Below are 24,163 nucleotides of genomic sequence, written 5' to 3' on the forward strand. Positions count from 1 at the left end.
GGGAACGGCTCCTCCTTGGCAGCGTTGTCTTGGCTGCGCAGCTGGAGATTAAGTCTTTAATTGGGTACAAGGCATCAGAACTTAAATACTAATTTACATACCTGACATATTGATGGCAAATATTTTAAGGATTGACTCAGTACAGAAGCAGCACCTAAACGGGGTGAGTGGTAAGAGATGAGGTGATGCATCTTTCCAAGAAGGCGTTTGATACACGAACACTCCCAACGCCAGGAAACACAGAGAGACACCCAGGGCTGGAAACAGCCATCAGCCAATTTCACACTGGAAAATAAAGTGTGTGGGGTTTTTTTATTTGGAGTTTAATTATATGCTGGATCAGCTTGTGAGGAGGGGGAGAGTAAATTCTCCATCCCTTGGAGTCTTTAATGAGAGCAAGCAGCTTTCTGAAAGACCTGCTGTCATTGCAGTGTGAGCTGCTGATCCATGCGCAGGAACTCACCGTGTGAGCTCCCAGCCTTTGCTGCTGAGCCAAGCCCTGCTGGCCAGAGCAGCTATTGGAAAACCATCTCGCAGGGAGAATGCGGGTCCATCCCCGGGGGCCAAATCACACCCCGTACCCGCGGCAGGGCTGCAGCGACTGTGCGATGGACCGTTAGCCGGGGCTCCTGTTCTCCAGGAACAGGGCTGGTTGTGGCGCACGGCCCTTCCCAGCCTCCTGACAGCATCTCCTCGTCTCCAGCTACTTTCGCCACCTCCGTTGTTTAACCGCACTGTCACTTTTCTTGCCTGCTTGTTTTCAGTGTTTTCTCCGACAGTTGCTTTTTATAATTGTGATTTTTTTTTTTCCCCCCCTCTCTGTTGCTACCTGTTCTAGCCCTTAGGCGTTGAGCTCGGAAATGCATTCGCTGGGGTTTGCCCTGGCCTGTCGCATACATCATCCCGCGGAGGATGGTGTGCATCTGTTTGGCATTTATTAATCGTTGCAGCTTGACAGAGTTTCTTCTGCTTCTCGCGTTTTCTTTTCCAAAATTATCTGCTTAAAATAACAGAGCAGCTATTTAGGGGGGGAATGATGTTCTTCATGCCCTTGTGTGGGCTTCTTGGGTGCATGTACTAAACACGTTGTTTGGAAACTTTCTGTCTTCAGAAATTCGCAGGGATGCAGGCAGTGCCCACCCCCTGCCCCCTCGCAAAACAAGAAAGGGGTGGGCTGCACGCAGGATTCATAAGATGATGTCTTTTTATCTTTGCTCCTCAGTTGAAAATGAAGTTAAGATGAATAGGGGCCAAGACTTGTTACTGCTTAATAGCTCCCTGTGCATACTACGCTTCCCTGTTACTATTAAGAGAAAATCAGCTTTTGCCACTGACTGCCTTCAGGTGACCATTTGGGACACTCCAGTGCCTAATTTGTGAAGCTCTAGAGAAAATGATGCTCCGATCTGACACGGGTCTGCTCCCTGGGGCTGCCATGCCAGAGGACTGCAGGTTTAATTCCAAGAGCCCTTGGCTCGTCTCTGCTGACTTCCCCGAGCCCTGCCTGCCTGCAACCATCAAAGCGAGAGCGTAAATGCAAACAGTGGAGTCTCAAAGGTCTCCTGGTTCAGGTGGTACTTTGTCTGCGCGATGTGTTTGATCCCAGCTTCCTCTTCCAAAGGTAGAGTGTTGCACAACAGCACGCTCACCGGTTAAATGGAGACTTCCCACCTTTCCTCTTCTCTGGAAATATTTAGCTACCAGCCAGCTAAGGGCAGAACGAACTTGTTTCCAGTACGATGTTTTTTTTCCATCTACACGTAATAACGTCTTTAGCTGTATGTAATTAACTGAGAAGTGATAGGCTTGTAATTACCCAGCAGAAGCCTGTGAAAAGGATTGCGTTAGTCTTTATCTCGGGAACTTTATTAACAAAGATGTTCTGGGCCGTTTTGGGATATGCCAAAATGTCTGAAGTGGTGCTCGAGCTGTGCAGAGCCCTGGATGGAAGCAAAGGCTGTTGGAGGGCTCTGGCTCGGCCCCGGGGTGTCCCTGGCAGCAGGACGGCTCCAGTCGTCGGTTTGCTGATGTCCTCCGTTTCGGAGGTTCATCTGGGATGACAGAAGTCTACCCTTCTGGTCTTTGGTTGAAACCACTGGTTTCTCTTGTTTCTGTCTGTTCATGGGTGTCATTGGAGGGGTGGGAAGGAGGAAGCCTGTGGTTAACTTGTGGAGGCTATGCCGTGTAGGAAAGACTCATAAAATAACCACATGACGTGAAATGACTGTATAGCTCTGGAAATTAATACTTAAGGCTTCTCCTGGTTGAATGTGATGAAACCATCACAAACTCAGTATATATATGTTGAACATACTGTAGGAATGCTGCTAAAGAACCGTGGTTTTTAGCTCATGGTTCTCTCAATGGGGAATAAGCTTAGTGGCTCTCTTTTTTTTGGTGTGCAACTCACATCAGTTTGTCTTTGTTATCCCTCTGACTGGGCAAGACTAGTTGAGTCAGTCAAATGGAGATGACTCAGAGCTGAACTCGTATGTCAGAGCCTTCTTCAGAAGTTTTGAGACAAATAAAATCATACAACATGCCCCTGGGGATTCGACCCTGAATTGACATCAGAGGTTGATGTTATTTGAGGGAAATCTGCCCTGATTTTGCTCTCTGCAGCCTGCGATTTGTGAGCGAGCAGTGTTTCCCCTCGAGTTCGTAGCCCTTGCAAGATGGACATAACGCTGGGAGGCGAGGCACACTCTGGATGCTGTAATGTTACTCATGAGCAACACCCTGCAGCGGAGAAATGGGATTATTTAATTTTGCATCTTGGCTGCTTGGGATTTGTTAGAGGTAGTTCTTGGTCATCTTCTAGAATTGTTCTAGTGGTTTGAACTCATAAGTCTTGGGCATTTCATGGATGTTGTTCCACACCACTTCCTTGCCTGCCTTTGAGTCCCTGACTGGCTGGAGACTTCTCGGTGTTCCACCAGCTGCTCTGCAGGGCTCACGGGCAAGTTGTGCTGCCTTCTCCAGAATACAGATGTAGGATGAGATGAGAACTGCCTTTTAGGTCCAGCTAGTGACCCGTGTGTCATCTGACAGTGTCGGTGACTTCAGGCAGTGCACAGCGCTGTGCTAGAAATGGCTGTCTTGTTAACACCTGGGGATTCCTGTGACTTGGAATAACAAGGTGGTGGGTAGCCAGGTTAATAAATGTAAAGGTAATTGGTGAACAAGAAAAAAATGCCAAGCTGGTTAAATAATTTATATGGTAATTAATTATTTTTTCCCCTGTCATTTGAAGGATTAATAGAGGAAGAATGGTTCATTGATTAGGGCACTGGTCTACTTCTTTGGAAAAGGAGTTTGTGTTATTCCCTGCCATGGCCATCTTGTATAAATTTGGGCAAGTTGTTTCATCTCTTTATGCTGCTTGTGTTTTGAGGCTAATTATAATAAATTCAGTAACTTGCATATCTCATGGGGGGGGGAAAAATATGTTGTTACACTCAAAGCTGAATACTGTTCATACTAAGACTCAATATATAGCAGGAGTAGTGCTAACTACAGTGAAAAGGTTCCGTTTAAATAGGTGTTTTGAATAACGATACTTAAGATGCTTCAAGCATATATTAACTAATTTGTATGATGCTCCTGTGCAGGTGGTGTGGGGACAGGCAGCATTGTTTTCAGTTTGCAATAGAGAAAGTGAACGCAAGCCGTCTCGTGCTATCACAAAAGATCGTAATGAGCATTAATAGCTCTAATTTACAAACAGACATAACAAGTTCAACACATGCTTTTACCAGAATGATTATCCTTTGGAATGGGCTCTTGATCTTCTCCGTTTCTTGATGTCTCCCAGTCAAGCCTGGGACTGTTTTCATGTATGTGTTGTTCAGTCGTTGGGCTCGGTGCAGGCATTGCAGGATGCTGACACATGAAGAAATTAGAAGAGAGGCTGAGGCAGGACAGAGGTACTCCCTGGCTGAGGGAACACCACGTTAAAAGGAAATTTGTACTGCTGAAACCACAGGACTCATCTAATGATTTGGAGTCCCTGGCCACAATAGTCCCCTGTAAGGTCCCAGACCTTTCCAAATACCGGGACTCTCTGCATCCTCACAAATTGGCCATACGTTGCAGGGTACCAAGGGTGTTCTGGCTCTGCCGGAGCCCCGCAGGCAGCCACGGCCCTGGAGCTGAGAGGGGAAAATGCAATTCTGAATTGCAAGGAAAATTAAGCCCTTTAGGACAAAATTCTAGCAGGACACTTTCGGATATTTTTACTGCCTTTGTTGCCTGCACGGATTGGGTAAAATTCTTCGCTTCTGCACCCTTTAATTTTAACCCATCTGGTTCTTTGTTTTAGGTCCTGGAATCATGAGAACTTCCAATGACTTGGCAAATCTCTCTGAATCACTGACGTTTTGCTGCCACCTCCACCCATGCCTGTCCCTTGCTTGCTCCCTCGCCGGGTGTCAGTTCACCAGCCTACGTGCTGAGAAGAAAAGTTAAAAAGGTAAAAGTCTGTAATCTGATTCCGCAGTGACCTGTCTAATCCTGTTCCCTGGTACAGTGAGAGCTGAAATACTTGTACTGCAAAACAATTACTTGAGGAGACTAGAGAAGGAAGATGAGAATCTGCAGGGATTTATTTTTATTTTTTTTTTCCCCTCCATCTTCTGTCTTTTTCTGACTGAAAACTGTCAGCTGGAAAGCAGGAGTGGCAAGGAAGAGCTTGGGGCTGGGTGCATGGGTAGCAATGCATTGGGTCCCTCTTTGTAAGAGAGCAGGGGTATGGTTTCAGGCAGCCCAGACTAAATCCGCATGGCAGTGGCTGCACTGAGTTGTCCCGGAGGTGCAGGGCTCAAATGCGATGAGAAAAGCCCTGCAGCTCCAGAAAGAGCTGCTGACTATGTTGTGCTCCTATCTGTGGAGCTCCCAACAACTCCAAAATGTTTCCACATTGGGCTGAAAATGAGGTTTTTTGATATGTGGTCGGACTGTGTTGGGAGTGGCTGAGCTTTCCAGGCTCCTCTGGGACAGCAGTTCAGACCTTTGCTCTGATCCTTTCTGGTTCACACCGGGAGTCCCAGGCTGCTGCTCTTCTTGTAAGACCAGGGCTGGTCTCCTTGTCTTTCCTTCCCCTTGACCTTGTGTTGGATCGGGGAGCTGAGCCCAGGCTTTCAGGTCTGGGGCAAGGGCTATGGCCGTGGGGCTTTCCTGTTGTTCCTTGCGCTGTGCGTGTATGTTTGTGCAAAATCCTTTGTGGACATTTTGGGGCAGATGGGCTCTTTTCCTCTAGCTTGTTGTTGAGAAAAAACTTCCCTGTACCGAGCCTTGATGCAGGTTCCACTGAGCCTACCTGCCTCCGCAAAAAGGTATTTTGGAAAAGCAGCCTCTTCAGCTGAGAAACAGGTTTGCTTCAATGGGTTCTGCTCTGTTGAAAATACAACACGTTGTGTGAGCTGTGTGAGGTCTGGATTACAGAGGTTATGTTTTGAGTTGGCTGTTGTATCAGAGAGGTGTTCTCATAAGCCACTTTGTCCTCTCACCTAGAGAGTTTCCTCCTGTTGGGGCTCTGTTTTTCCCTTTACCAAAAGCTCTGGTTTGCTGCTACATTGAATTGAACCATGCTTGCAGAGCAATTTCCAGCTGGGAACCTGAGTGCGTGGTTCCTCGAACTTCATTTTTCTTAAGTCTTTTGGCTGGGTTGCATTATTTCCTTCCTTATTTTTTTAGGCATAGTACCCTCCAATCCATCTGATACTGCCAACACTGTTGATGCAAGTGCCATAGTGTTGTAGAAAGGGAAGGCTTGGAGAGGTATGAAATTAGTCCAAGGTCAACTACAGCAGCGCTGGCGGTGCGTGTCTCAAGGCGACTCAGGGTGTTACCCTGCAGAAGGAGCCCCTCTGCAGAAGGCTGAAGGCTGTTATGGTTTGGAGGGGTGGTTTGGGGTTAGAAAGCTTAGGCTGGAGCGTGGCTGACTTCTGTCAAAGCTGCATCCAGCAGAAAACACTTCTCATGGAATTCATGCAACCAGGGCTCTGTAATGGAAAATCTGCCACACCTTAAATGCTATCGTATTACTCATGAACGCAATACTGGTAATTAACCGAGTTAAAGACCAGATTTATTGCATGTCAGTTATCACCTAACAAGTTGGCATATCTGAGACATGCATCAGAGGCCGGATGTGCTGGTTTCCCACCTAAGGTAAGAGAGGTCACCTGCCTTGCCACCAGTGGAGATTCCATGGATCTTGCCATGTTTAAATATGATCTTGCTCAGGTACAAGAATGTGTTTAACACCGCTGGGCTGCAAGGTTATGAAGTCCTCCAGTGTAATGAGATGCAAAATATCTAGTAGTTTCATCACAGTTTTTTGTGTCTCTGTGGAACCTTCTCACATCTCCTGATTGCTTCTGACATCAGAAATGTTCTCAGGCTTCACCCCTCCACCCTGATCCAGAACAGCACTGTGTAAATGCTGTGCTGGATTCGAGCTCTTTGTTGCTAACCTGCCGTGAAGGCTGTGGGAACCGATGTGATTTGCTGATTCAGCTGCTTAAAAAGGAAATCTAAAGGCACCCTATGCATGCAAGGTAGCCGGGTAACAGGATTACAACACCTGGGATTAAATTTGCAAATTAGCTATAGCTTCGAGTTGCAGTTCAAATCTTGTTCTTCAGTTTAGTTTCTGCTCTTAAATCTCCTGTTCCAGGATGTCTTATTTCCATCTTATTTTGGAGGCTGTTGCAGAGCCGAGGTGCCTGCGTGCTGCTGAAGCACCTCATCTCATGTACGTTCAAATGCTGAAAGAATTCCAAAACGTGTGAACTTAGTGTGTCTGCAAACTTCATTGTTTAAAAAGTAAGGAAAAATTAAGTATTTGGAATCTAAAAGAGCACATAGCTTTGACTATCTTGGTGCATATCAGGAAAATTTTGATTTCTAAAGTTCAGGTTTTCTAGGTACCCGCATGCAGAAAAGTACCAGGGAACATGTGTTTGGCTTTGCCTTTTTCCGTACCTGTAATAACTCATCTGAGTTTGCTCAGGCCAGCAAAAACTGGTCAGAGATGTGATATCTCCTCAACTAGCCCGACACATTTGCTCTGAGACCTCCAAATGGCAGAAGACCCCGAGCGCTAGGGAGAAGGCTCAGGAATGTGATGTGGATGGGCTCCTTTTGAGGGCTGAAGACGGTGATGGCTGGAGGGAGCACGGCAGCCTGGAACAGCTTCTCTGCCAGTTCTTTGCAAAGCCCAGGGCTTCCCGAGCGGTGGCTGCTCGACAGAAAGTGTGTGATGAGACCAAATGCATGGTCTGAACTCAAATCTTGCCTTTGAATAAATAGTGGGCTGCTGTGCTTAAGCATTCACTGGTGATGCGGTAATCTTGGGAGGTTTGTCCATCTTACTTAAAAGTGGCTTTAGCTCACAGATGCCATTTGCACTGGGAGGCACTGGAAATGAGCAGGCGCTGAGCTTAGAGAGGGAATCAGAAGTTCAGCTGGTTGCTGGCCTCGCCTTTCTGACCAGGAAGTCTGCTCATCTGCGAGATAATCTCCCGATTGCACAGACCTGGCAGGGAGATGTGCCAGCGGAGGTGGGACAGGTCAATGTTTGAGCCAGCCCAGCCTCTGCTCTGGTGTCTCTGAAGCTGCTTTTCTATTTCACAACATCATGCTGAGCTTCCCCGATGCCAATCCCAGGCTGAAGGGCCAGCTGGGAAGGAAAGTCCCTTTGCTTTCTTTTAAGTAGATAATTGGTTTTCAGTTTGGGGTGTGTTTTTCAATCAGCGCTGTGGTGGATCCTTCCTTCGTGGAGAGTGGATCCCACACCTTCGTTTCCTGCTTGTTAGCAGGAGAGAGCACAAAGCCTTCACAGCAGTGTCTCCTGGAAGTCAGTGAGAGGTTTGCTATTGTCTGCAGTGGGAAGGACCGATGCCCTCAGGCCCTGCAGGCTCTTGTTTCACCCTTCCAGAACAAGCCTGGAAACCCAACTGGGAGCTGAGCGAGCGAGGAGCGTTCCTCCCTGCTGCCCATCCATCCTGCCTGTCCTCGTCCCACAGCTGGGACCTCCTTTTCCTCCAAGTCACTCCTGTTCCCGTAAGCCAAACTTAAAAGAAAGAGCTCTCTGTCTCAGTTCTTCTCCCTGATGGGATGTTGGCTGGGCAATGCCCCGGGAGAGGCGGCTTGCAGCCCAGCGCTGTGCCCTGGCCCCTCTGTGATGGGGCTCTGTCAGTAGGAACTGGTTCTACATCTGTTTTTTTCTCACTTACCTGCTCTGTCAAGATCCCCAGAATTTACCCTAGATATTGCCCACGAGGAAGTGCTTGAGGTCCTAGATGTTCTGGATTTTTTGGGTGTAATACTAAAATACTTCGGTAATACTCAAAAGCTTTTCTGCTTGAAAACACCTGAAAGCTGCTGCAGGTGCTGAGTTGCGTTGATGTTCATTTATGTTGTGTTCTCTCTGAAGCACTGTGACTCTTTGCACTGTGGTGTACAGGCGTACAAAGCTGTCCTTTGAGAAGCTTATGATCCGAGTACCGCGTTTTCTCGGGGTGCAGTAATGAGTGCTTTTTGCTGAACGAGGCAAAGAGCCTGCTGCAATTGAGGAGTTTGGTGGTTTAGTAGGGATCAGCTGTGCCAACTCGAAGCCTGAAGCTTTCTCATCTCTTGAGCAGTCGTTGGCTGCCTTTGCCACGTGCTATGCAGGGGAAACAGCTATTTCCATCAGAGATTTCAGTGGGGACACTGCCTCATTTCCCTGAATCTTGTACCTAATTAAATTCCGATTCTGGTGCCATCAGATTCCTCCGAAGACAACGCTTTTCCCCTTGGCACCTTCCACCCAAGGTGCCTTCTTTTCTGCTCCCCAGATATTTGATCTGCTGTGTGGCTGCTTTGCCTCATTCTTTCTTTTTTTTTTTTTTTGTCAGCCAATAAATCATGTTTTGCTTTCTTCAGACATGTGGGGGAGATCCCAACAAGACTGACGACAGAGAAGGGTGGCTAATATTTCCCCGTACAGAAAACAGTTTTGTGCAGTGCAAAGCACGCAAGCGATGCAGCTACTTTCTCGCAGGACTATGCGGGACAGTAAATCAGAGAGCTTGTTCTCATCTCACCCCAGCCTGTGAGGCTGCAGCGTGGGAGGGAGATCGCATCTGCCTTTGGAGCAGGGTGCTGGAGGAAAGGGAGATGCTGTTGGTGCTGATCCTGACGCTACTGTCAAGGCAGGCATTCTCCCCAAATCATGCCATCCTCTTGTTGCCCATGCCAGCTCCCCTGTGTGTAGCCCAGAGGCTGGGGCAGTGCTTTGGTAGAGCTACAACAAGGTGCTGTTAAGGATGGGGTAGCCAGATGTGTTTTGGGGAGGGGGTGCACTGTGCTGTGCGGGATGTTGGCAGATGCTGGTGGCAGGTGAGAGGACAGGGAGGGAGGGTCTGAAAGGGTGGGCGATGATTTAAAGCAATGCAAAAAAAGGGAAATATTGTTGATTTTTTTGTTTGTTTGTTTTTTTACAAGCTGCATGTGTGTCCATCTCGGCGCCGAGTCTGTGCTCAGCCTGCTGCAGCTGGAAGCAGCCAGCGAGCTGTCCTGCCACGCAGGTAGCGCTTGGACCTGTGCTGACACAGAAATACCAGTTATATTCCATTCCCCTCTGCTCTGGCAGGCAAGTGCGGGCACTTCCCAGCTGCCCATCCTTTTCCTCAAACAGGCTCTGGTGGTCTCTGCTTGGAAGGAAGGAAGGAATAAATTCATGTGAAGCCCGTATTGCTCTTGCCCTCCAGCCAGCGAGTCTGTCCGGCTGGAAGCGGGACAGGAGGCGATTCCCATCCCCCTGGCCCTGCCGGCCCCGCTCCCCCTTCTCCCCCGCAGCCCTGCCTTGCCCTTTTGTGGAGATTTATAGAGCCAAGTGGGCTGAGAACAAATGAGCAGACATTAAGGCGATGTGTTCTGCATACTAATGACAAGATACTGCTTCTGCACCTCGGGGCAATACTGGGTCAGGCCAGTTTAGCTGTAAACTTTATTTATGTGCTTATTACATCGCAGCTGCAGTTTGCCGGCCTGGGCCGAGGGTTTAGGGATGTGTCCGGCAATAAATTTTGTTTGTTTATTTGAAATAAGATGTCCCTTCCCCCCAACCCTTCCTCTCTTTCCTTCTTGGGGGGGGGGGGGGGAATCCCTTCTTTGCCATCACAGATTTGTGAGCCGAGCGGGAAAGGTGGGATGAAGAGCGGAGAAGGAGAGGTGACGAACGAGCTTCGTGGGGAGCAGTTGAATTTATTTAAGCCTTGCTGGTGTAAGGAGGATTTTACCCTCCTCAGCAGGGCAGAGGAGAGGAAGGGTCTATTCATCAAAGCTTTGGGAGACCAGGAGTCCATCCCTGGCTCTGCCACTGAACCCTCTGGCCAGGCACAGTCAAGTCCCTTTGCTTCCAGCCCCATCTGATACCCTGGGCTCAGACACCCTTTTTTGCCCATCTCATTTACACCAGGGACGGGTTTTGCTGTGCTGCTCTGGTACAAGCCATGGGGAGGTGGGTTTGGTTTGGGAGAGGACTTCCTCTGTACTGCCAAGATCAGCGGAGAGGTGGGCGGTGATTTATGCCCACAGCAAAGACGTTCTAAAACATCCTATTTTTATGGTATCCCCTCCAGCCTCCAGCCTGTTTCCTCCTCGTGTTACGTCTTGTCTCTTGGGTTTATAAGCACTCTGGGGGCAGGGATTGTTGTTCGTTCTCTCTTGTCCTGGCTCTGAGCTGCTTTCCGCCTTGCTCCATCATTCAAAGGAGTAAAACACATGGAGGACACGATGAGTTTCGAGCAGGAGCTTTGCCCACTTCTGCTCTTGTGCAGAGAAGGTAGGAAAAGCTGAGCAGAGCAGGATTAGTTCCTGTGCGTTTTGCAGAGCCTCCTTTGAGATCCCCAACCTGGCTGAGTCTTGCTGGTGTTGCTGTGATATTAATGAAGGATGCCCTCTCTGGGCTGGTGCTGGGACTTTTAAGTGGCAAGCCCTTGCGAGGATAAGGCGTTACTTCACTCATCAGCCCCGATGGCCTCTGATTCCTGGGGCTGGGCAGGGCTGGATGCAGTCACCTGGAGCTGGGGAACGGCTGCATCGGGGCTGGAAGTGAACTGGGTCAAGGCACAACTGCTGGCAGGGCTAACTGGGGAGGTGGAGTGGAAGAGGCTTTGTAGACCCCATCATCTGTCTGGTGAATCCACCTCCAGCACCTCCTGTTGGTGCCCAGCTCTAGGATGTGGCTCCATGATGTGATCTGCTGTCAGATAAGCCTGGCTGTGCAAAAATTCAGCCCAGCAAGCAGGCAAAGACTCTCTGTACCTCTGCATTGACAGAGATTTCAACTGCTTTAAGCATCCAGCCCAGCTCATTTCTCATCCATGAGGGTCAGAGAAAGTTTAGGTTGTGATGAGGCACCATGTGCCTTGTAGGGGACCAACAACTACTGCTTGAAAAAAAGACACCCCCCCCCCCCCCCCCAAACCCAACAACAACAAAAAAAGAGCCACCTAAACTCACCCAACCCTTCTCATTTTTGTTCCCTGGACAGAAACCTCCGTTCCTACCAAGTCTTCCCCGGGGGAAGCTGTCCCAGCACCGCCGCTCCCTGTTGCCATGCAGTAGACTTGAGCTCTAATTGGGATGGACTTGATTTCCCAGGCCCTCTCGCCTGGCAGGGGCTCCAGATGTCCCCGAGGTGATGGACCAGGACTGGGGCAAGGCAGGATGGAGGCAGCAGGAGGAGGGCCTGGCTGCCACGGGATGTGTCCGGGGGCCCTGGCAGGAGTGCTGCTGGAGCGGGCTCTCCTGGCTTGCAGCCTGCTCTCTCAGCCGGAGGTAACAGGCCAGCCACAAATGCCGAAGAGGAGCTCAACAGGGGGTGGAGGAGGGATGAAAGAAAACAACCTTCAAAAGAACATGCCCTGCTTTTTTTTTTTTTTTTTTTTTTATTGAGGGGAAAGGTACTGGACTGGTGAGGACTTCTAATGAGCTTTCCTCTAGGAAAGTCCTTCTTTTGCATTGAATCCAGAAATGCCCTTGCTTGATAAAAATATATATGTGTGTGTGTTTGTATGGTGTTACATATTGCTTTGTCGTTCCTGCCCATTCCAACACCAGAAGACTTTGCAGCTTGTAGGCATGTTGTCTGTCTTCCAAGCCTGTTGTCTGTCTTCTGGCGGGTTGTCTCCCCTCTTCATTCCCAGCTTGCTCCTGTCCACCACTTCTCTAACAGAAAATAATTTTGCAGCTGAAGTTGAGGTTCTAGACATAGAAATAGGAAGGAATCCCTCTGTGCTAAGAGTTTTCTGCATACATCATTTTAAGAAGTTTCCCCTTTTTGGAGAGCATTGTTGTGTGTGTTATCCTGTGGCTGGGCTTTGGGAGGGAGAGGGGTGCGTAAGGAGGCATCACCCTCCTGGTACGGTGTCCTGGAGTGAAGGTTGGTAGCGCAACCATTGACTTAACTCAAAGATGAATTCTTTGCCACTTCTGCCATGAAATCTGAGACCTGATACCTTTTCGAAATGGGCTGTCGGGTGATTTCATGCATTTCGTCTTGACTGCTGCTCTGCAATACCTAAAACTAAGAGGTTGGATGTCCAGGGTTAGTGTCCTGTACCTGACTACCTTCTCAAGTACAAAGAGCTCCATTTCTCCTGCAGCCTGTCACTTACAAGTCTTCCCCACTGACTTAAATAGAAATTGGGTAGGATTTGTGTGTAACAAGCCCTGGATGTGCCCCTTATTTTTACATCCCCGATTTGCTTTTAGATGCCCTACTAATTGGTTACTTCTCTAGGTGTTCCCAGAGCTCAGGGTGTTTTGGGAGGTCTCTGGAGGGCTGTTTTACCCTTCGTGAACTCTAGGCATGGACTCAAGCCATGTGCAAGAAATGGCCTGGTGGCTTTATCAGCGAGATACCTCATCCCTACAGTGCCACTGAGACCGGCTGGCTTCTCAGTTAAACCTATGGGTGACCCTGTTTGTGAGGGAGAGAAATGGAGAAGAGGAGGAGCACAGACAGGGCAGTTCAGGGCAGGATTACAGTATCGAGGACCCATGGTGTGCTGATGGATGAGATTGGGATGGGGAAATGGTGGTGGGACGGACTCCTGATTTCTGCAGACAGCCCCCGAGAAGGAGAACCCTGCTCTCTAGCTGCTCCTCATTAGAGGTTTAGAAAGCTCTAATTGGGGTTTTCAGTTTGCCTCTCCCAGCACGCAGCCCAGGGCTTTGGCTCAGAGCTTCCCGGAGCTCATGTTTTGAGCATGAAGCTGTGTTTTCAGGTGAAACCCTACCCCGGAGGAGGCTTTCCTGCTCCCCTCCCTCCTTGGCTGGCTGGAGGTTTGCGCTTTCGGAGCGGATGTAGGAGTTTCTTCCTCATGGCCTTCAGGTAACTTGCCCACCTGCGGCCTCTGGATCAAACTCAAACCTGTTTTTGCAACAGCAATTGTGGAACTAGGCTGAGTTTGCAGGAACACCGCTTTCCAGCAAATCCCCCCCATTCAAGGAAACCTCCCGCCACCCTCCTCCCCACGAAGCCCCAGGGGCTGTACTTCGATGGGGATGACTAAGCACGGATTAACCCTTCCAGCTTTGCTTGTCCAGCAAGTTTGGACATCCATCTGGGTCCATGTGCAAGACATCTGGTGCAGGGGTGCTGTGGCTGTGCCCGTTGCCAGCTCTGCACCCCATGGTCTTTGGGGTGCAAACTGGGAGGGGGAGGTGACATCAGGGTTAACGTATTTTTGGAGAGGGAAGTTCTCTGCTTTGTTGTTGGATACAGCCTCTCAGCCCCACTGAAGGGAGCTTTTAGCATGCAAATGCACTTTGCCTCATGCTTTTTAATGTTTTACTTCTCATAATTGCCGAGACCGGTTGTAATTTTTGGACGTGGCCGGGTTTCCGAAAGCAGCTTCCCCTTGAAAGTGGTTCCCGTTGCTGGTGAGATTTGATTTCTGCCCCCTCCCTTTTTTGGTCTATCAGGTTGAAGGAAGCAAATGAGTCGCCCTGGCTAATGTTAGTGCTGGAAAGTCCTGAGGTGAAAAATAACACGTGTTAACCTTTGAGTGTCATATTATATTTTGTTGTTGTGCTTCTAGTACAACTTTGCTGGGAAACAATAAACATTTTGGGCCAGAACAGATCATCAGCTGCGTAAGCCGCTGGAGCGGGTCCAGCGGAGCTGCACGGCTTTGCTCTCGGCGGAGGCTCCTGCCCTTCCAGCCGCCTGGGCGCCCGTTGGACGTGATGCCTCTCCATGACACTCCTCACAAAGATGAGCTTTCCAGAACTCCAGCTCTTAACCCTGAGCCTGGATTGCAACACCACAGCTCTCCCCAAAACCAGAAAAATATCGGTGCAAGTTGTCAAGATGTTATCGTGGTTGTTGCACAATACGCTATTCCATAGAGGGCTTTCCTGGGGAAGCGGGGTTTGAGATGTGCTGTCTGTCCATCCATCTGTCTCGCTGTCAAGAACTAAGTCTTTCTGGGTAGCATCAACAAAATTTGCCGGTGTGTCAGAGGTATAAAATACACCAAATTCCAGCAAGGTGTGTGTAGATAGATGGAGGCAGAAGAGAGGGTCCTATTCAAACTCTTGCTGAAGGGAAGGGTGCAACCTTATTTCAGGTCAAGCCTGCTGGACATCAGAGAATCTAAGTGTGATGTGCCATACTGCAGAAAGCCAATCTTCATGGGTTCCCCTGCTCTCACTTTCTGCTTTCTCCGTGAAAGCTTTGGCTCCAGAGCATCGAGAATCTCAGCTTTCATAAAAACTCAAGCTCTGACTCTCAAGGTTACAGAGAGAAGCATGAAAATGCGACTCTCCGAGGACTTGAAGCTTGCAAAACTCAGCAACGCTTGCAGGAAATTTGGCTCAAATTTGGTCTCTGGCAGTCAGGCGAGATAGACGTGGTGTCAGAGTTTGTTAGGAAATTTGTGCTTGAGTGTTATGCAGATGGATAATTTGCCTGTCCTTGGTCTATACGAGCTTGTGACAGGACAGGCGCTGTGCAAAGCGAGTTGCAACCAGGCAAGTGGCTTCTGATGGCGCTGTACAGGGCGGGTGAAATAATTCTCTGTTAATTGAAATGTGCCCTTTCCCAGTTGTTCCTCTGAGTGGGGTTTCGATCTCCTGGCAGCGAGGCTGAGGGTCCTCCAGCCCCTTCCCCAAGGTGCATTTTTGCAAACCGAGAGAAGACGATGGTGCCTGCCCCAAGGAGCACGTGGTCCGTGCAGATGGGGAGGGGAAAGAGGCACAGGGAGGTGAAGGGACATGGTTGCAGTTGCAGTGCTGCTCCGTGGGAGAACTGGGATGAGAAGTCAGGTCTCCAGGGCTCCAGCTGCTGAGCTCCCCAGGATGCCGTGCTGGCTGGTGGGGGGCCGGGGCTGTAGGTGCCTGTGCTCTCGACTGTATTACCAATTTCCTCCTCTTTACAGTTATTGGCTGCGCCATCTCGATGCTGACCTTGTTCTTGTTTAACTTGGCTTTCACTGCGGCTGCTGCCTGTTCCTGAGTGATGGATTTTTACCTTTTTACCAGTTGGTTTGGGGGAGAGGACATAGCTTCACTGACTTGTATGGGTTGTGGGTCTCTGTTCTAAGGCCCTGAAAAAAAAATCCCCTATCAAATATACCCCGGCAGATATTTTCTGTCTATATCGTGTTAGTGAGCCAGCACTAAATAAGCTGGGATTCTGTACTAGGGCAGCATGGGTCCCAACTTCTCTTTCTTAGCGTGGGCATTTGGCTGAGGCACCCAAATGAGTGGTTTTCTTCTGTTTCTGGTGGGCACTTCCAAGGCAGTGCAGTCCTGAGTGGTCTGGGATCCATATGGAGCTGCTGGTCTCTGAGGGGTGACACTTCTTCATCCGAGACACCATCGTTAAGTGCCTGAAGCTATGAGGGATGGTAGGGGTTGGTCTTCTAGCAAGGTGAAGGTTTGGAAGACTGTGACCCTATGGGTGCTGATGCTTGTATGGCACTCACAAAGGGATGACACTTGTTGCACTGACCACCGGACCTGCCCTTTGCTGGGAAAGCTGCTTGCTCCAGAGACACCCCCAGCACGCGTGTGCACCAGAGCCAGGCACCCTGCCTGCACAAGTGCCGATCTGAGCCCGGTCCTTTGATGCAACCTGTGACAGGAGGGGGATGAAGGGAGAAGAATAGCTCTATCTGCTGGGCAAGCCGCTAAGGATGGCGTGGAGAGGATGAAAGGGGAGAGCTGCCATCGTGGTGGTGATCACAGGCAGCCCGAGCGGCTGCGTGGGCAGCCAGGTCACGCGGGCAGTGACTCGGACCCGCAGGGCGCTTCCCCCTGCTCTGGTCCCTTTTGAATCTGCAGTTTCCAGCTCAGTGGAAATGGGGGCAGAGAAAGCCCCAGTGAGGCTGAGCTGGCTGCAAACAAAGCACTTAAAAAGATACAGGGCGAAAATGGCTTTTTGGTCTCCCGATGCCTTGTCCAAACTCATGGCGAGTGCGCGGTGGATGGCACGACCCCGCAGCGGGGACCTGCCCCGTGCACCCCGAGTCCCAAATGAAGGGGGAGCGGGCATCTTCCCGGTGCCCAGGCAGCAGGGACCGCACTGGCTGGCTGAGCCACCGGCATTTCAGATCTAATAGCTTATGGCCACCGAGTTTATTGTGTGGCAAGTGACCACCTAGAACCAGCAGCCCCTCGCCCCGGGCATCGCTCCGTGCCGGAGTGGTTGTGCTTTGCAGGAGGGTCCCTGCGGAGCCCAGGTGCCTCCCCGCCACCTCCACCCCTCCCCGCGCGTTTTAACTTGTTTCCTTTTGGCGGAGGAAACATGACTTTTCCCATTGATGGAATTCAGCCCCGACAATGCCGAGTGACACAATTTCCCACTCCGAGCATGCCATCGTGCTGCAGCCGATGCTGCGATGCTGGGTAGCCCTTTTCGGAGCCATCTGCATGACAATGCGGCGGTCTGTGCTACCATTAGCTGCCCTTTTGCTATTAGTACCTAATGAAAATGTAACCATATTTAACCTCCCACAGTCCGAGATTAGCGAGAAAGGGGCCTAAGTGGATTTAATTCTTTTGTATGGTGAGCATCAAACTCTCCATTTTGATTGCTCTGTCCCCTCTTCCCCTCTCCAGCGGGAGAGGGAGGCAGGAAAGCTGTGTAAGGCTAACTCTATCCTCTCAGCTGTCCCCGGCACAATGGGCAAAGTATCTTTTGTGGCATTAACGGCTTTGGCTGGGGGCTGGGGGGAGCCGAGGTGGAGAACAATGTGTGAGAAGCTGAGACTGTGGGTTTCCCACACGGCCCAATATGTCTCCCCACACCCCCCTCTGGGACAAGCAGACCTGCAGCAGCCCAGCCCACAGCTGATCCCGGCTTGATTGGCTTTTTTTTTTCCCCCCCTATTTTTTTTTTTTTTTCTTTTTTCCCTCCTTCCTTCCCCCCTCATTGTGCTCTTGAGAGATGAAAATCCTTTCCTGGCGTGAAAGGAGAGGCGTGCCTTAAATCCCCTCCCTCGGACGGACCGGGCATGTCATATGACGGCCAAATCCACCGGATTAGTGTGTGTGTGTCTGCGTGCGTGTCCTGCCGGGGGCTGGAGGCGGGGGGCGGGATGCCCGATATCTATATTCCTTCCCTTCCCCCTCTCTCCATATTGATTTCTGCCGGGATATTTATTCATTGCACCTGCTGGCTGCCGGCCTCCTGCTGCCCGCCGGCCTTTCGCTGCGGTCCTGAACATGCAACCTTGGGGCAGGGGAGCAAAGTTAAATTCTCGACCCTTTTCCCGTCTCTTATCCCCCTGTGTTTTCCCAAATCCGAAGCTGGGGGGGGATGGGGGGGGATAAAGGAGCTGTCGCTTTGACTCTGTGCAATGGAAGGATCTTTGCATGAAGGAGATGGGACCTCTCCAAGGAAAGGTTGGGGGAAATGGGCTTGGGTCTGGGTTGATGGCACAGCCCATGGGCAGGCGTGGGCTTTGGGCTGGCCGGCTTGCCCTGCTCTGCCTGGAGGCTGACAGGACCAGGAATGCAGCCTGGGCCCCAAACCCACCTTGGTGGAGACCCCCAGGTGCCCCAGCCGGTTGCAGATCCGGACAAGCCGGGCGCAGTGGAAGGACGGTCCTGTCATGTTTGTCATTACTTGTGGGAACCTTGATGTTAAGGATTTGTGCTTGTGGGAAGTAACCACGTACAGGGTCACCTCCTCCTTCCGCATGGGAAGAACTGAGGCAGAGAGCTCATAATCGACAAAGCCAATGTCATGAGCAAAGTCAGATTCGGAGCCAAGAATAGCATTTACTACCATTTAATTCCTGCCTCTGTGTTTTTAATGTCCCAAATTCACAACTGTCTTGGTTTCCCTTCAGGTTTTTTTGACTCTTGCTGCGTCATTTTGTGCTGGAATTCCTGTTTTTTTCCAAGAAAACAGTTTTTACAGACCCCACCAGCCAAACCAACATCTCCCTCCTGCCCGCCGCGTGAGAACTTGCGTGCTCATGGAGGAAGTCTGCCTCGGTTGAGATGAGTTTAGCAACCGGGTCTGCAGCCTCCAATCTGTTTCTGTGTGCACAAAGTCTTGCTTAGTAGGAAAGAAAAACCTCTGTGGGGCAAGCACAGGGATGAGGGCGCGGGTGATGCTCCGGGTCAGTGCAGGGGGGTCCGGAAAGTGTCAGCACCCCTGTAATGAAGGGGCAGTGGTGCAACAGCCCAGGGCTGAATGAGGTGACCCATCCTTGCAGGTAGTCAGGTCTTGCCGCAGGTGAGGTTTGCTACACGTGTGGAAAGCACCTTATTTCTAAAGAAAAATCGATCTGCTTGCAGCAGCCAGCCTGCTGGTCCATGCCGAGCCTGGCTGGCAGCGCTGGGGCACGGTGTGCTTGGCCGTCCCTGGGGACGGCAAGCCGGTGGGGATGGGCTTGGGGCACGGGTGTGGAGGCAGGTGGCCGCGGTGGCCACCGCTACCATGGTCAGCGGCCGAGGGGAGGCTGGTGGGGACGGTGCTCTGGCCATCGGCCTGGGGCGGCTGCTGAGGAGGGATGCCAGAAAGCAGCACTGACTGGGATTGCCTCCTCCAGCGGCCTCGCTGCATTGCCCCAAGGTGGGCATCTCGGAGCACAGGGCCGATAGCTCCGGGGGCAAGAGGTCCCCGCTGAGGAGATGCTCCACTCTGGCAACTTAAAAGATGCCCCAAGTGGAGGGTGAGCAGGGATGGAAAGCCAGGCCCTGGAGCAGCAGGAGATGTACCCACTGCCTCCGATCCGGGGAGGCTGTGGTCCTCAGCAGGACGTAGAGGTGAAGTGTTGCAGGGCTTGGGCAGGAGGAGAAGTGTGCGAGGGGGTGGGGAGGGTGGCGGGGGACGGAGGGGGCTGCTGCTTGTGTGAATGTGCCCCCGCTTATTGTTCTGCGGCTTTATTCTCTGGGCCTCGATGGGACTGATTTAGAAATCCTAATCAGGGAGCAGTCTCCTCGCCTCCCGAGTGTGACACAACTCGAGCTGCTCCGGGGCGCCTTTGTTCCCTAATGACAGCTGACTTCATGCAGCAGTGGGAACAGTTTGAGCATAACTCCGCACCGCCGGGGCTGGCAGCTGCAGCCTTAACTCTTTCTTGCCCACCTGCACGGCACAGCGGGACAAGGACGGGAGGCCTGAGAGGAAGCGTAGCCGAAATGCACGTAGCCCGTGCAAGGATGCTCGGCTTCACCTTTGGCACCTCTCCTGAGAGCGACTGCAGCGAAGGGGGACCGGAGAAAGCAAAGCTGCAGACGTACAATTCTGTTGGAGGCAGTGGGGGGAAGAAGCAAAGTCATTTTCCAGGGGCTGTCGCTGCTGCGTGGCTATTTTGGGTGTCTGCTGCAGGTATTCATTGGGAAACAACTCAAAGAAGCCCAACCCAGGGCAACGTTTGCTGCTGCCTTGGAGGAGAGAGGCTGAACTTCAGAAACTGCACGTCCAGTTTTGTTGACACTTCGAGTGTTGGAGAATGTCTGCAGCCCTGGGTGAGCGTGAAGTGCTTCCACGCTGGCTGCGGGGCATTTACATCACTTGCATTGAAAGTAAAAGGCATTGAGTCACTCCAAGATGTTCCCGGAAGAGATTTCTGGCTCTGCCAGCAAAGAGCTTGAGAGCAAGCGTCGTTCTCCCTCTCTTGGCCTCGGTTTCTTCCCTGGCAAAGCGGGGCTCGTGATACAATGTCCAGCACAGAGCTGTGTTATTTAGCATTGGAAATGTGCTTGGTGATGTTTGCTGGGCCAGTGCTAGCAACCGTTAAACCCTTTTCCCCTTTCTGTTTGTTGTCAAACCACTACTCTGACCTGGGAAAATACTTCTGGAAAATTACCCTTATTAAATGGGGACGACCCAGGAGAGGCAGAGCTGGCTTGGCCTGATGGGTTGCAGTCCTCTCTCCTGCGCTGGGGCTTGGTGCTCACGCAGGCTGAGCCCACGGCGGCTCTGCCCTCGTCAGCTCCGGCGGGTTCAATTAGCAGATGGGTCCGTACCGGTTTCTCAGCACCTGTGTCCCCTCTGCCGTCCCCGAATCGCGGCCGCCCATGCTTGGCCAGGGTCTCCCTGGCGACGGGGCCACGGGATGCTGTGCAGTCCATTTGTCACCAATTGTCACTGTTTTGTTCTGCCTTGTATGCGCACTCGATTGTGTCACGGGGGAGGTGAGGAGGAGCAATCAGGCCTTGTCTAATGGGCCTCCGTCTCCCGCTGCGGGGAAAAACCGAGGGCCTGCCTGCGGAGGGAAGGGGAAAGGGAAAGGCAGGCGCTGCGGCTGCGCCTGCCGGGAGCATCCCAGGTACCAATGGGATGGGATGGCTCCCGGCATGGCTACTGGGCTGGCAAAGATCCTTGCATCGATTAGGCGAGAATTTAGGTCAAGGATGAATTTAGCTCTTTGCAGTGTGGCTGTATCCCTGCCAAGCGGAGGGGTGGAGGGGGTGTCAGCCCTCCTTCTCCTTGTAGTACTGGCAGGGCAGTCCAATGCCCCCCATCATCTTCCGCGGTTACATTCACTCCCTGCCACGCTTGTGCGTGGCTGTGGGATGGGGTTTGTTCTCCCTACGTCTCTCCTCATCCAAAGGGAGGTGGGTTTCCTGCAGGACAAGCGCACCCCAGGGTACCCCTGACCGGTAAGGCTTGGGAGCCGCAATGCCTCCCGGGGGGGTCTGGCTTCCCAGGTGAGACTGCAGTAGGCTTCAGGCTGAAGACAGATTAACCCCTCATTCAGACCCCAGCTTCTGAGCAATTCTTATTTCCCGCAAGTGTGTTGCTGAAAGGAACTTGATGTATTATGGATTTTGGTATTCCTCTCTTAGCATATATGTCAGTTTTTGGCTGAAGATGTGACCTTGTACTAAACTATATATGTTTTGTTGTGGTTTTTTTTTTTTTCTCTGCCCCATCATCCCCAACTTACCCAAAGTGGCATGATTCATCTCTCCCTGCTTGGCTCCATCAGCCCCCTTTTTTTTTCTTTTTAGTCTTCCAACTTCAGGAGCCACCAGGGCTAGCTTAAAGTAGAGCTGTGGCCAACTCCGAGCCTCAGCACCCACACTCAGGTTTTTCTGTAAACCCTTAATTCAGACCAGGCTGGCCAAAACGTTTACGGGAATTCAGGGAAGCTGTTCAGCATAGCTGTAAGGAGGTTGGGAAAACTTGAGCAGTCAACCCCAAACCAGGCAGGCTGAGGCGGTTCCAGTTTGGCTTCCAGACCTGGAGCTCGGTGTGAAATACCGCAGAGGGAAGGGAAAAGAGGGTGTCCTTGGCAAAGCGTCAGTCGAGGCAACTGAAACCGCCGAGCTTTTCCAGCGCGTGGTATTTGGCAGGTTTCTTTCCTTACTCCCTGGTGGTCATCAGTCCATGTCTCCAAACCACTGCGTGGTTCAGCTCGCTCGGCTGCGCAGGTTGGGGGAGGCTTGGGGGATGGCTGTACCATGGATCCCTGGGTTACTTTTTGGTGGGTTTGTTGGGTGTTGTGCCAGTCGCCCACCCAGACTTTGCCATCTCTGAGCCTGGCAGGAAGCTGCTGCTTGAACGGGCCCTTTGTGGTAGTTGGATCCAGCTGAAACGTGGCCAGGAGAGCAGGTTCTGGCCTGGAAAATTGATGCTAGTGCTGTTGACGGAGGAGAAGATATGCAGGGAAGAGTGGGAGGCTGAAGGATTGTGGGGGAGGCTTGTGAGATTTTCAGCGATCCCTCTAACCTCACCATCTACCAACACCACGTTACCTCCTGGTGAAGACCAGGCAGTGTTTTGAGAGAGCACCATGGGGCAGCCCCTCATCTGCAGAGCTGGTGGGATCCCCGTGCTGGGGAAGGGGACAAAGGTCTAGGAGCTTCTGCAGAAAAAGAGTGTTTTCTCTTTCATGTTGTAACTGCACAATGCAGCAGAGCAAGTAAGGGAAGGACTTCCAAGCAGGGAGCGTTGAAGAGGGTCCCAAGCAACTGTATTTCTTCAGTCTTGGGCTTTTCCCTAAAGGAATGGGAATGAAATTGCTCCCCAGCCATGCTGCAGAGCAGCGTCTGCTCGGCATTTATTTCTCGCAGGGGAGGGCACAGGGAGCTGCTTCCTTCAACCTCGCGGCTGCTCGCCGTGGTGGAAGGGGAAAGAGCACGTAACCGCTCTGCCCTGGGGGGAGTTTTATCTCCCTTTTGGTCTGAGGTGAGCAAGGTGTGGGGCAGGAGAAAGCCAGGCTCCAACACTCCTTGGTATCTAAGTCACCACTGAACGCGAGCAGCTCTGAAAGTAGAAAGTTGAGCTGAAAGGTGTGACTTGTCATTGAGTGCATCGGTGTCCCCAGGGTATCTGAAAGGTAACCAGATCATCAAGTTACACCACGTGTATTCTATTAATTGCATACTTCAGGGTGTCCTTTGGTTGCTCAGGGTGGAAGGACCCTCTCCTCCCCACCAGTTTGTCCTCTGGCATATTGAAAATGTGACTTGGAGCGTTTTTCCTTAATGTTTTGGACAGTCTGGGGACCCTGTGGGTTGGAGACACATCCACTGCTTGTATTTGGCCCTCAGTGGCTCGCTCTGTGCCCTGGGGCTGGTTCAGGGGATCTCGGGGCGGAGGGTGGTCGTGGGGCTGGGGGGACTGCAGCAGTCTGAGTGTGCAATGGGAGAAGGGAAAATGGAGTTTGGCTACAATTAAGTTCAAAAGGGAGGAAATAGGATTTATATGGGCTGGTTTTTTTTTATTTTAATAAAGGAAACAATGCTGATGGTGAGCAGTGCCAGCCTGGCAACCCAGACTGAAATTTATAGCAGGCAGCTCTTCTTTCTCAGCCCTGTTTTCCACCAGGTGCAGTAGTGGGAAACTTGCTTTCTACCTGAGCCAAGCTACTCCCATCCCACTGCTGCCAACCCTGGTGCGGGCTGCCTGGGCTCATCGCTGCTTTTCAGGATCTCAGAAAGCCCTGGGTGATACCTGCCCCGTTGCCGTGATGGCTCTCCATCCCTTTGGGCTTTCTGTTTCTGCCAAAGACGGCTGTTTCTCAAATTCCTCCTCAAACCATGGGCGGATCTGTTCTCGCAATACCTCGTCTGCGAGAGGAAGTGTCGGAGATGATGCAAATGGTTTTCGTCAAAATATTTTTGGAGGGAGTAAAAATAGCTCTTGGACCAAAATCTATTTCTGTTCCTGGGGAGGAGTGCTTGTTTCGGCTCTTTTCTACAGGTGCTGTCAGAGCAGGGCTGGAAACTGGAAATGCTTGGTTACGCCTCGCTTCTCGGATGAAAATCAGTTGGTTTCCCACAATGGTAGAAAAAGTGTCGGGAGGAATGGGCTGGTTTCTCTCGACTAATGTGGCTCCCTCGGATGCAGCTGAGTCTCTGCCTCAGCTTCTGGCCAACTTCCTCCCTCCATCCCAGGGCGGAAAACTTAAACTGGTTTGTTTTCAAAATTGCTTTTGCAAAGATACAGGAAAGACATCCATCTGTAATTGTCCTAATCATGCAGATAGAGGAGAAGTATGTGCATGCAGGACGTCTGGGCAGGCTGAGCAGCGGTTGCCCAGCCCTAGGGCAGAGGATGGCCCTCCTGCGCCGCAGGGGAGGTACTGCCAACCTGGAGACTGAAAGTGCCTCCTTGTGCGAAGCCCTGGAGCTGTTGACAAAAATGCATTTCAGTGGAGTCTTTTTAGCCATTTTTCATTTGTTTTTCCCA

The 24,163-nt window shown here is 51.3% G+C and overlaps 1 long non-coding RNA gene across 2 annotated transcripts in view; it reads left to right on the forward strand.

Annotated features, from left to right (window-relative positions):
- The window catches only part of LOC127024027 (uncharacterized), a 120,015-nt gene that overhangs the window by 35,944 nt on the left and 59,908 nt on the right, over positions 1 to 24,163 (forward strand). Inside the window, exons 2-3 of one of the 2 annotated variants that reach the window (XR_007767513.1) lie at positions 4,322 to 4,471; positions 9,493 to 9,673. This is a non-coding gene — a long non-coding RNA (uncharacterized LOC127024027). Of the gene's footprint in view, positions 1 to 4,321; positions 4,472 to 9,492; positions 9,674 to 24,163 lie in introns of those variants that run through there. The other variant, XR_007767512.1, reaches the window with a different exon arrangement.

Source organism: Gymnogyps californianus, chromosome 19 (genome assembly GCF_018139145.2).
Source record: "Gymnogyps californianus isolate 813 chromosome 19, ASM1813914v2, whole genome shotgun sequence".
Taxonomy (NCBI): Eukaryota; Metazoa; Chordata; class Aves; order Accipitriformes; family Cathartidae; genus Gymnogyps; species Gymnogyps californianus.